The 14,388-nt window shown below is 34.5% G+C and overlaps 1 long non-coding RNA gene across 1 annotated transcript; it reads right to left on the bottom strand.

Moving 5' to 3' along the window:
- Positions 1–10,811: 10,811 nt before the first annotated feature.
- LOC149841330 (uncharacterized) lies at positions 10,812–14,078 on the bottom strand. The gene is made up of 2 exons (XR_016431435.1): positions 13,465–14,078; positions 10,812–11,456 (listed from the first exon to the last, which is right to left on the bottom strand). It is a non-coding gene; the product is annotated as an uncharacterized LOC149841330 (long non-coding RNA).
- Between the last annotated feature and the right edge of the window lie 310 nt (positions 14,079–14,388).

Raw genomic sequence — 14,388 nt, 5'->3', positions numbered from 1 at the left:
TGCGACGCAGGTGCGCGTGCGGGTGCGGCACCCGGTGCGGTCAACGCACCCAGGGTCATTTATGTCCAACTTTTGCACATTATATATATATATATATATTTGCCGCATCCCTGCACCCGCACCCGCACCCATGTGACATAGCTGGTAACATACCACACAGTCAATCTCTCTCGGGCATAAGCATGTAGATAATCTTTGTATCTGCTTGTGTATCCAACCTACTGCAGAGTAAACTAGCATTTCCTCATCCTATAATCTTTATTAAAAATCCCTGTTCTAAAGTTTAACTCTTGTTTATTCATATTTATCAACCACATACCAGAAATTCTCCTCATGATGAGGATTGATTACCTTTTCAATTTCTTTTCACACCCTTTCACCAATCTATCTCAGCTTTCTTTTCTTCCATTGATCAACATAGCCATCTACATAAAGGCATGTCATAAAAAATATTCATATCATCCATTATCTAGTCAGGAGCTGGTCAATTACTAACCCCGCCTTATGACAAGATCAGACATCAGGAACTATTTTAATCATACCTCTGGTTCTAGCAACATAATGCTATCTTGTTGATCTGCAGAAGGGTTTGTCTCCCTATTGCTTTATCTTATATGTCAATCAAAAGGAAATAAAAGTTAAAAAGCAAATTTTGACTCCCTTGTCTTTTCAGCTGCTTTCTTGCCCTCAATGCATTGCCACTTATGTCTACAATCTTATTTCAGGGGGATAAGAACCACACTTTGCCAATTTTCCAATTTTCCGACCATACTAGCTCTAAAGTCTAAACACTAAGGCCTACTCCAACTTTCCTTTTGGAGATACTACTGGATATGGCAGATCGCTTCTTTGTGTATGTAATGCACAAGAAATCTAATGAGAAGAGGTGAAGAAAAAAGAGATAGAAAGTGCTAGACTCCTAAAACAAGGCAACCAGACAAAAATGAATGGTATCCGTAAGGAACTTTGAATAACATTAAGTAATCAACATAATAATACCATCAACATATATCAGTTTTCTGAGGTACAAGTAGAAGAATGTGATTCTTACCTCATGTTGAAGAATCTCCAGAAGATCAAGAGGATCTGGGCTGGCATAAGCATCAACAATGAAAGAAAAGAATCAAGACAGACAAAGAACCCAACATCGATTAGCTGCACAGGGTTGAAGATATCAGAGACTAATATAGAACATATGAACAAAAACAGAATTATAAATTAAGAGCAAGGTCAATGGTTTACATATTCAGTCATAGAGTCGGCATCTTCATTAGTGTGTGCATGTGTGTGTGGATGCACACAGACACACACTCACACTCATACACTTTAAACTGAAATATTTCAAGATTCATTTCTAATAAACCATTACTACAAACCCAAAAACAGATATATCAAAGTGGAAGAAAATTAAAAAAATCAGTGAGTTGATGCAGCAGTTAGCACTATCCAAGAACATTCATTAGTTCAATTAAGGAGAAACACAAAAATAGTTCATCTATTAGCCGGCTAATTCAACAAAGTGACTTAGCTTCTCCACATGTCACAAGTCAAACTATTTCTCTTTGAGAACCATGAAGATCTCAACAACAAGACCAATAAAGGACAAAGATTATGTTAAAATATGTGTACTCGTACACATATATGTATGTTGAAATATAATCCTTAAATGTACATATATATATTTATATATGTATATAAAGATACGTATACATATATATATGTATACGTATCTCTATTTATATATATATATATATATAAATATATATATTTTCTCTTCCTAAAATACCCTTAAGGGTATTCTTATAATTTGTCATTTTACGCATATTCCAATTGGAATATGCATTGTAATATTTTTCCTTTTTTTGTTTTTTTATTTTTCATTTTCGTACCATATTGGGGGCCTCCCAATAGAGACGTTGGGAGCCCCCTGTTAGAAAGTGGCTTTGAATACATTAGGTTCAATAAAGAACCCATACACATGCACATGAAGTGCGAATAAACCCATTAAAGAGAACAACACAAGCACATAATGTGCTAACACATAAACCCACACAAGGGGCAAAAATATGACATAAAGTCATAAGTTGAATATTATTGAAGAAGAAGGAAGGGGGTATAAACCCCATACAATGGAGCATAAGCTCCTCCAAGGAGTTAAGAATACAAAGGGGGAGACCCCTATTTATAACACAAGAGAGGGACCACCAAGGGGGCTCCCAAAGGAGTCGTTGGGAGCCCCCAACGGTCACATTTGTGACCGTTGGGGGCTCCCCAACGACTCTTTGGGGAGCCTCCCTAGGTGGCGCAAACCACAAAAAAGGGAAAAATAAAAAAGAAAATTAAAAATAAAATTACAAACATATTCCAAATGGAATATGCGTAAAAACTATGAAATGTCTAAACTACCCCTATGCCTATAAATAGATAAATATATATTTTATATATATAATTAGGATAATACATATGCATATATACCATATATGAATATGTATTATCCTTTATATATATAAAATATATATAATATTACAATTGTCGAATGATACATTTTAACACCCCCCCTCAAGCTTTGCGTGGGGGAACGAAAAGATTGAAGAAAGCAAGAGGAAGAATCTCAAGGCTTCAAGAGCCTTCAGGACGAATGCCATTGTAAATGTCTCCCTCCAATGTCTTTAACGATGAGCACCTTCCATGATCTATCCAAGGTACTTCTTTTCCTCTTATCTTCAAGATCCTGAGGAACAACAACAAAGAACAAGTAAAAAATATCTTACTCAAAAAGGAACATTCCTAACAAGGTGCAAAATTTATGCATAATAGGATAATTACTTTAGCATGAAAAGAAAAATTTAGAAAACCAAAGTTTTCAAAATCATATATCATGTTTAAAGAGTGAGCGGAAACATATTGCAAGAATGCATAATGCATTCATAAGGTCCAATATTGGACAAACACAACCCCATAATGGGGGAATAACAAAATAGTCCACTAAGAGACACCACAATAATCCTACGAAGAGGCATAAGCAACATATACTTTATTGAATGAGATCCTAAAAGGCCATAAAGAGCATATGCATATATTATCATGAAATGAATTAATACGTAAAGGAATCATTAATGAATATGTTTCAAACATGTAATGAAGTGCCAAACAAGAGAAACGAAGTCTCCAAGCATACTTTAGACAAAAAATAAACACAAGAGTTTACAAGGTTTTAAATCCATTTACGAGGCAAAACGAATAGTGTTATTTGAGTAGAGAATCTTACCCATTTAGGAAAATCTCACTCAATTGACAAAAAAGGACACATTTTGCATACAAAAGTGGCCAAAATACCATAAACACTTAATATATAGATTAAATGCCAAAAAATCAACTTGATTTTAAAATATGCATATCAAAAATATGATTCACTTGAATATCTTAAAACACAAGTCATGAATGAAATTTTGCAAATTTCAACAATAGTTCATCCATTACAAACAACTACCTCATTAGTCCTCCAAAACCCATAAATCAAGTATATAAGCTACTAGATCAAGAATATAAATATAATGCCATTAAAGGCCAAAGACACACACAAAGGTGTGCAAAAGAATCTCTTGTCTACATATAATAATACTTGAAATGAGTGCATCTACGACAAGAACAAGAGAATACAGGCCAACATGGACCAAAAGCATCTCTTGTCTACGTAAAAATACACTAAAAACCAAGTATGTTCAGCTACTAGAACAAAAGTAACAAGCCAACCATGGGCTAAAACACAATACATCTCTTGTCTACATAAGATGGCACTTGAAATGAGTGAAATAAACCAACCATGGGCATATATCTCAGCGACTAGAGCAAGGACACAAACGCCAACATGGACTAAAATCACACACCATGGTGTGAATCAACGTGCCTTGTCTACATAAAATAACACTCAAGACAAGTGTGTTCAGCTACTAGACCAAGAGAGCAAAAGCCAACAAAGGGCTACCAACACACGAAGGTGTAATAAAATTCTTGTCTACATATGATGACACTTAGATAAGGGGCATAAAAGGAGAAGACTTTTGAGGCAATAAAACTTGTAATGACAAACATATAAATAAAACCTTGAAACAATATTCTTCAAAAAGAATACCCATAATAATATCATTTTGGAATAAATGTGTGAATATACACACACCAAGAACACTTGTGCACAAAAGCACAAAATATAAATGTGCAAATGCACTCATATGATTCATAAACAATAAAAGGTTGGGCAATAATCCCCAAAACCTTGATTTTAATATACCTTAAAACATTTAAGGTTTTAAACACCATATATCCATCACATTTACATATAAATGAGAGCATCCATTAGATCAATGGCCAAAAGAGAAAAATGAGTGACACACTCATAATTAGAGATCATATAACAAATCATTTTATAGTCCCAAGGTGCCCATAACTCACCTCAACAACCATCTATAATATGGCAAGTAGACAATCTAAAATGATATAACACGAGGTGCCCATAACTCACCTCAACAAACATCTCTAATAAAACAATAATAAGGCCAATCAAATGATGCATTAAATAACATGTGATGGACAAATATAAATGCCACAAAAAGGCAATAAACACTTTAGGAATCATTTTTCAAAGAAAAGAGGACCGAAAAATTGAATCAAAGGTCCAATATAATCAATCACAATAATATGCTTTATAACAACAATTTTGCATAAATCCGAATTATGCTTAATCTTCAAAAGAAGTCATTTATACAAAAAAGACTTATTATGCAACTAACACAATTTATGAAATATTAAGCAACATCATGCGTAAGAACCAATTTGGAATAATCAAAAAGTCAAAAACAAGCCTCAACTATGATAGATATAAAGTGCAATTAAATGCACACCAAATGATAATAGATACACTTTTATGCAATGCAAGATTTTTAAATGACAATAATCTTCAATGAGCAAATAACAAACTTAGGCCAATATAGGCATTCATAAAGATGGTGAAGTTTGAAAATCTTATGAAATCCACTATTGTAACTTAAAAAATGATGCTCACAACCAATCTTCTCACAACAACCATGAAATCTTCATAAAAGAGTATATACTCACAAGAAGATTATAAGGACCGAAAGGCTCCTAAAAGAGAGCTCAAAAAACACACAAAATTCCCAAAGAAGGGGAAAACTCCACTAAAGTGGGAGAAATCCCAACAAAGAAGAATAATAGATTTATTAAAAAACCTTATGATAAAGTATGGCATAAATCTATAAAATTAAACATTTATCGAGGAAAAATTCAAAACTCTTAAGTTTTATCAAAAAACATGACTTAATAGATTATTACCAACTCCTAATGCAATAAGTACGCAACAAACATTAGTGAAGACCATAAATTTTATAATGAGAAAAGCTCTTTAAATCAAATTGAAAAAACTTTTAAGAGTATAAAGATGCAAAGAAAATCACCATATTCCATAAGACCATTTTAAAACTTAATTCAACCGGAAAAAAACCTTCTTAATTAAATGTTGCTCATATAAAAAGGACACATTAGGAAAGTGAATCAAAACTTATTAAGGAATTTTTCATATATGTCACGCATTTTTCAAAAAAACTACACCTCACAAACATTTTAATCTTAACATACCTTTCTTTAAAGACTTACCATTCATATAAAAGGTATTCTTATAAACAAAGTTAGGTTTAAAATATAAATTCAAAGCTCCAATGGTCATAAATTTTTACCGACTCATTAAAGTAAGTTTTGAGCAATCATATATCTAATTTTTCGCCAAACAAGTTATCATTTAAAATTTTTCAAAGAAAACATACGAAAGAGTATGTATACGAAAAAGATTCAATAGAGTATCAAGTAACTCAAATTTTTATAAAAAGACATAATGATAAAGAGTACACATAAAAAAAGAACATATTAAATTCTTCATACAATACTTAAAGAAATAGAATGCATACCGAATAACTTTAAGAAAGAAAAGAGAGAGAAATGAATACTTCACCATTTTTCTTTAAAAATTTCTTGAATACCACGCTTCCCGATGCACCAAAGAGCAACTCAATCTCAACTTGGCTCTGATACCATGTTAGAAAGTGGCTTTGAATACATTAGGTTCAATAAAGAACCCATCCACATGCACATGAAGTGCGAATAAACCCATTAAAGGGAACAACACAAGCACATAATGTGCTAACACATAAACCCACACAAGGGGCAAAAATATGACATAAAGTCATAAGTTGAATATTATTGAAGAAGAAGGAAGAAGGGGGTATAAACCCCATACAATGGAGCATAAGCTCCTCCAAGGAGTTAAGAATACAAAGGGGGAGACCCCTATTTATAACACAAGAGAGGGGCCACCAAGGGGGCTCCCAAAGGAGTCGTTGGGAGCCCCCAACGACTCTTTGGGGAGCCTCCCTAGGTGGCGCAAACCACAAAAAAGGGAAAAATTAAAAAGAAAATTAAAAATAAAATTACAAACATATTCTAAATGGAATATGCGTAAAAACTGTGAAGTGTCTAAACTACCCCTATGCCTATAAATAGATAAATATATATTTTATATATATATAATTAGGATAATACATATGCATATATACCATATATGAATATGTATTATCCTTTATATATATAAAATATATATAATATTACAATTGTCGAATGATACGTTTTAACACCCCCAACGGTCACAAATGTGACCGTTGGGGGCTCTCCAACATCTCCTTTGGGAGCCCCCAAGGTGGTCCCTTTGAGGTGTATAAATAGGGGCTCTCCCCTTTGTATTTTTCTATCCTTGAGGGAGCTCTTGCTCCATTGTAATGGGGTTTTCACCCCTTCTCTTTCTTTCTTCAATAATATTCAACTTATGACTTTAAGTCATTTTCCCCTTTTGTGGGTTTATGTGTTAGCACATTATGTGCTTGAGTTGTTCCCTTTAATGGGTATATTCGCACTTCATGTGCATGTGTATGGGTTCATTATTGAACCTAATGTATTCCAAGTCATTTTCTAACATGGTATCAGAGCCAGGTTACGATGGGGTTGTCTTTTGGTGCAACGGAATGCGTATTGCTCAAAAAAAAATGGTGAAGTATTCATTGTCCTTCTCTTTCTTTCTTGCATAAACTATCTTTCTTGCATATACTATGTACATGTAGTGTTTATGATAGTTGAATCATTTCTTTTCACATTTCGGGTGTTCGTATATTTTAAAAATATCTCCTTTTAAATTTGGTAAACTTGTTTGTTATTCAAATATATAATTCTTGTTTATATGTTTATCGATTACTCATCACATATAATAGTAATTTATGTTTTTCAAAATTGTCTTCAATTATGTGAGATTTATGATTTTTACATAAGTATTTCATGATTGACCTATAAATTAACTTTTAAAAATTATATATGATTTCTTAAAACCCTTGACTCTCATATAAAGCCTAATTTGTTTTGAGCTCCTCTCTTGTTTATGGATTTTAGTGCATTTTTTGTGAAAAATTTGATATAATTCTTGTATAAGAATCTCTCACATCTAAATCTTTGTTGTTTACTTTTTTATGAATCCTAAGTAGTTCTTGTTAATGATAAATGAGAACTCCTAAAGGTCTTTCAATGTTTTTGGTTTATTTAAAGGATTTTTGAAAAAATATTTTTGTGATAAATAGGTTGTATGAACCATTGTGTTCATTAGGAAAGATCTTTTAAAAGAACTTCTCACACTATATAGAATGCATAGTGTATCTATTACATCTTTTGGTATAAAAGACTTCATTAATTTTAACGATGCAACTTTATAAACTTGTTGGTTTGTATTTTTTACATAAAGTTTCAAAACCTCTTGATTATATCTCTAAAGATGTCCACGTTGGCCGTAATATGGTCTTCTTTGTCTTAAATTGCATTTGTCAAGCACATAATTGCATAATTAAAGCTTGAGAGTCTCAAGCATTTGGTTCTTTATATAAAATACATGCCATAGTGCATGTTTATTATTTTTACGCTTTTGCGTACTTTGCTCAAGTGTTGTGAGAGTGCCTTCGTGCACATCTTTTCTAAAGTATTTGCACTCGTATGCGTATTGTCTTATAAAGTGCATGTCTGCTCACTTTTGTGTATTTGTTGTATTTTGTGCACATTTTTTTCTCAAATATTTGCGCTTGTATGCATTCTCTCTTTTCTATGAAATACATGCCATAGTGCATGTTTGTTTACACCTTGGTGTGTATTTGTTCAAGTATTGTATGAGTGCCTTCGTGCACATCTTTTTGTAAAGCTTTTTGTGCTTGCATATGTATTGTCTCTTCGTAGACATTTTTACATTGTGGAGATTTTGTGCACATTTCTTTTGGTGAAAGTGTAATGAATTTAGATATTGATTCTTCGTAAACCTCTTGTCATTATGTTTGTTGAAAAGGTATTTTTTGCCTTTTATGACACTTATTTTATCCATCACAAGTTGTTATATGATGCATCAATCCTTTTATGACTTTATTGTTATATTAGAGATAGTTGTTGAGGTGAGTTATGGGCACCTCGTGTTATGTCATTTTAGATTGTCCACTTGCCATATTAAAGATGGTTGTTGAGGTGAGTTATGGGCACCTTGGGACTATAAAATGATTTGTTATATGATCTCTAATTATGAGTGTGTCACTCGTTTTTTCTCTTTTGGCCATTAATCTAATGGATGCTCTTATTTATATGTAAATATGATGGATATATGGTGTTTGAAACCTTAAATGTTTTAAGGTATATTAAATCAAGGTTTTGGGGATTATTGCCCAACCTTTTATTGTTTATGAATCCTATGAGTGCATTTGCACATTTATGTTTTATGCTTTTGTGCACAAGTGTTCTTGGTGTGTATATATTCACACATTTATTCCAAAATGATATTGTTATGGGTATTCTTTTTGAAGAATATTGTTTCAAGGTTTTATTTATATATTTGTCATTACAAGTTTTATTGCCTCAAAGGTCTTCTCCTTTTATAACTCTTATCTAAGTGTCATCATATGTAGACAAGAATTTTATTACACCTTTGTGTGTTGGTAGCCCTTTGTTGGCTTTTGCTCTCTTGGTCTAGTAGCTAAACACACTTGTCTTGAGTGTTATTATATGTAGACAAGGCACGTTGATTCACACCATGGTGTGTGATTTTAGCCTATGTTGGCATTTGTGTCCTTGTTCTAGTCGCTGAGATGTATGCCCATGGTTGGCTTCTTTTACTCATTTCAAGTGTCATCTTATGTAGACAAGAGATGTTTTGTGTTTTAGCCCATGGTTGGCTTGATACTCTTGTTCTAGTAGTTGAACATACTTGGTCTTGAGTGTATTTTTACGTAGACAAGAGATGTTTTTAGTCCATGTTGGCGTGTATTCTCTTGTTCTTGTCGTTGATGCACTCATTTCAAGTATTATTACATGTAGACAAGAGGTTTTTTTGCACACCTTTGTGTGTGTCTTTGGCCTTTAATGACATTATATTTATTCTTGATCTAGTAGCTTATACACTTGACTTGTGGGTTTTTGGAGGACTAATGAGGTAGTTGCTTGTAAGGGATGAACTATTGTTGAAATTTATGAAATTTCATTCATATGTTGCTTTCTTTTAGATACAAGTGAATCATATCTGTGCTATGCATATTTTAAAAAATTAAATTGATATTTTGGCATTTAATCTATATATTAAGTGCTTATGGTTTTTCTTGCCACTTTTTGATATGCAAAATGAGTTTTTTTGTCATTTGAGTGAGATTTTCTGAAATATGTAAGGTTCTCTACTCAAATAACACTCATTATTTTGCCTCTTAAATAGATTTAAAAACTTTTGAACTCTTGTGTTCATTTTGACTAAAGCTTGTTTGGAGCATGTTCATTAGTGATTCCTTTAAATGCTAATTCATTTCATGCTTGTATATGCATATGCTCATTATGGCCTTTTTTTGTCCTCATTCAATAAAGCATATGTAACTTATGCCTCTTCGTAGGCTTATTGTGGTGTCCCTTAGTGGACCATTTTGTTATTCCCAATTATGGGGTTGTGTTGGTCCAATGTTGGACCTTATGAATGCATTATGCATTCTTGCATTTCGTTTCCGCTTACTCTTTAACATGATATATGATTTTGAAACTTTGGTTTTTTAAATTTTCTTTTCATGCTAAAGTAATTATCCTATCATGTGCCTCAAATTTCTATGCATAAGTTATAACTTTGTACCATTGTTTTGCGGGTGAGTCATCCGATATGGTTTTGATTAATCTTGTTAGGAATATTTCATTTGAGTAAAGTGCAAAGATATTCTTTACTTGTTCTTTGTTGTTATTCCACAGGATCTTGGAGATAGGATAAAAGGAAGTACCTCGGATGGATCGGAAAATGTGTTCACCATTAGAATGCAATTGAAAGAAGGCATTTACAAGTCTCAATAGCATCCTTACCGAAGCCTCTTGGAGTCTTGCGCCTTTTTCAACCTTTTCGTTTTCCCGCAAAGTTTGAGGGGGGGTGTTAAAATATGTGTACTCATACACATATATGTATGTTGAAATATAATCCTTAAATGTACATATATATATTTATATATATAAAGATACGTATACATATATATATACGTATCTCTATTTATATATATATATATATATATATATATATATAAAAATATATATATTTTCTATTCCTAAAATACCCTTAAGGGTATTCTTATAATTTGTCATTTTACGCATATTCCAATTAGAATATGCATGGTAATATTTTTCCTTTTTTTTTGTTTTTTTATTTTTCATTTTCGTACCATATTGGGGGCCTCCCAATAGAGACGTTGGGAGCCCCCAACGGTCACAAATGTGACCGTTGGGGGCTCTCCAACGTCTCCTTTGGGAGCCCCCAAGGTGGTCCCTTTGAGGTGTATAAATAGGGGCTCTCCCCTTTGTATTTTTCTATCCTTGAGGGAGCTCTTGCTCCATTGTAATGGGGTTTTCACCCCTTCTCTTTCTTTCTTCAATAATATTCAACTTATGACTTTAAGTCATTTTCCCCTTTTGTGGGTTTATGTGTTAGCACATTATGTGCTTGTGTTGTTCCCTTTAATGGGTGTATTCGCACTTCATGTGCATGGGTTCATTATTGAACCTAATGTATTCCAAGTCATTTTCTAACAGATTAATCCACATCATGTCAATCCACATGTGTGGGTTAATAACTGCAGAAGAAGATACGCATTGCCAAAGCATGAGAATAAAGTAAATTCAAATTAAGATAACACGGAACAGTGGCATCACCAGTTCACATCTCCATGGCACATGAAACATTGTATTATAAACTCTTTGTCTCTTCTTCTCATTTCCAACTGATGCAGTTACCCGTAAAGAACTTCCACCTTGTATCTCTCCCCAAAGATACTGCAATGGAAATTTTTCTAAAGGCATTGGATTGGCACCTGGTCCAGTTAGACATGAAATTCAACTATATCATAAAAGTATGACAGGTGAGAATGAAGGCTGCATGCATAGAAGTTCCCCAATCACTAAACAGAACAACAGAATTCTACGTAAAATATTTTCTAAGCTGTACAAAAGCGCAGCTACAATACCAGTGCAAGACTTGACACAAACATATCCTGGCCATTCAGTAATTACCAGTTGGCCCATTCAGGATAAGCCACCAGATCCATAATAAGCAACAACCTTGCAAAGAAGACAACCACATCAATAATTTTTTAAAGGGGCTCAAACTAGTATTTTATTTAAACTCCTTAATATTCAAATCATTACAGCAGATAAAGTGCCGTCTTCATTGTAAATCTCCTACATTGCTATGGTTTTTCAGCATTCCCACTACTGTGCTACCATGAATCTAGTTAATATATGCAATGTGCTACCATGTCACACACACACACACACACACACACACACACACACACACACACACACATACATACTAATGCACGTAGATACATGTGCATCAAGATTTAACATGTACAGAAAAAATGCATCAAATGAAAATTAATACTTTGAGATCAAAGGGCCTAGCCATTTACTCTAATTTGACAGGCTATGTGGTACAAGCATCCAACAGTAATCCATAATGTCATTTCACTCTGAATTTCAGGGCAATTCAAAGTGCACATTATATCTACTCCCAAAATTGTCTTTGTTCCAAAGAGTAAATATACCAAAGCATCTAAGGTCCTTGTTATCTCAATGTAAGATATAAAACATTTTGAAAGGTGTTATTTTACAACTGTATTTAACACTTTGCATACTCAGTATTCTTTCTATATTCTTCCAATGTTTTGACATTTCTGGCATGATCAACAGTGATATTTGTTGTTCCACAACAGATGCAACTCCAATCCGCTATTTTTTCCATGTTGGAACAACAAACAAGTTGCACGATAAATCCAATTTGTTTAAGAAGAGTACAGCAGCAATTTTTTCCTTTAATTGATCAGGGTGCTGCAATTGTTAATTGCAGGCTTGCAATTGTTTCCCTTTACCTTCTTCAAGTTTGGTCCTTTCCAGATATTCTCCAATTTGGAGACCCCATCAATTATTAAGGTTTTGCTCAAGGAAATAATCCAATAATCTTGAATTGCTCCTACGACCAAAAACTATTCAAAAGGAACACCCTTTATGCATACTAAAGTCAGATTTGTCATTCATCTCTTGCCACTATATCATGATTATGACATGTTTAACCTAAATTGGCAATGAAGAGTTAGGTTCTTCATTGGACTTCGCACAGAGAACATACTTCACTAATTTGGCAGCAGGTTCATGGTATAACTATAACATGAACACAATCTTACCAAATATTGAAAAAATAGTACATAATTACAGACAGCCATCTAGCAACTTCCTCTTCATTTACCGTTGGGTCCTAAACAAGCAGAGTCTTTACTTCAGCTATATAGGAGAAAGATATTTGCATATCTGGATTACTTTAAGGCTTACACCATTTCCCTCTCCAGGCCTCCAAATTCATCAAGTTAGTCACCAGGCCTGTAGGTCCCATTTATTATTCTGAAACTAGCTTTGCAAGTAATTCTACATGTTCATTTCATTCAAAGGTTTCTAGCAAATTTCACGTTGCAAGCAATTGCAAAGAGTATCCCGAAAGACTTCTGTTAACTTACATTTTACTTAGACCCTTTTGTTAATACTAGCACTGTTTCACAAACCTGCATTAAACCAATAATTCTATTTGTTGAATCTTCATTTATATTCATCTGAGGCATTAATTCTAACAAATCTATACCGACACGCAAGCACACATTATCATCGATCATCCATAATGCATACAAGTTACGGCTTCCAATATAAGAAAAAAAGGCAAGCAATTCTCTTGTTTGAACTCTCGGTAAGACGAGAGGCACATACTACAGATCGGCAAATACTAAGTGAACAAACAGAAGAAAAGAATAAGAGGAAAGAAAGAAAACTTACAAGCAGGGTCATCGTCTGCGGTTAAAGTTTTCCAATCCAATGAATTTGCACTCTACTTGCGCATTCCCATTGATTTGGGACCTCCATTTCCCCGATTGATCAGGCATCACGCTATCCTCCTCGCTCACACGCGAATCCGACCGGCCTCCTGACCGGTTCAAATCGGAAACATCATCCGAATTGATCTCATTCACCACTCTCTGTCGCAATTCCGGCTGAGAAAACGGAGCGACGGACGAATTCTCGAAGTTCGACTCCGCGCAAACCGTCTGGACACCCCCGCTCCGATCGGAGACGAGGGCAGTAACCTCATCGACGATCAATCCAACCACACCAGGCTCAATTCTAGGACGCAGCAAGCATTCCTCGGCAACAACCTCCCCATTTTCGTCAACGTCCGATGCATCTTCGGCACCGGCAACCTCGCCGGAGGCGAGACCGGACTCTTCCACGGCCTCTTTGACGTAGGCAACGTCCGCGTTCCGGGATGCGTCATCGGGAGCTCCCCCGCCGGCGTCCTTCTGCTTGGAACCTTTGCGCTTCCGCCTCCGCGGATTAACTCATTATGAATCAATTTTGGGCCAACAGAACACAAATCCGCCTGAATTGGACAATTCACAACGATGCTGACAACATTGTGCAAGACTAGCCGTGTTTTCATGGTAACCTTCCATCTTTGACCTTAAAAGTGCACAGTTTTGCTTTTTGTTTTATCTTTTTAATTTCCCAATGCAATTAGGGATGCAGACAGACCCGATTTGTTGACCAAATCGGGCGCAATCACGTGGCACAAAATTTTTGATTAAGCACCTGATTGCCCTCCATCAGGCCTTGGCCGAGACAACAAAGGTCATGTCCTCAAAATGGAGAGGGTGGTGTATGTTCGCCCCGATGATTCACTGAATTCCACGCCTGTGTTCAAGG

This window comes from Nuphar pumila, chromosome 4, assembly GCF_984573655.1.
Source record: "Nuphar pumila chromosome 4, dmNupPumi1.hap1.1, whole genome shotgun sequence".
NCBI classification, from domain to species: domain Eukaryota; kingdom Viridiplantae; phylum Streptophyta; class Magnoliopsida; order Nymphaeales; family Nymphaeaceae; genus Nuphar; species Nuphar pumila.
The sequence above is the reverse complement of the archived record's forward strand: the minus strand, read 5'-3'. Positions and strand labels throughout refer to the sequence as shown.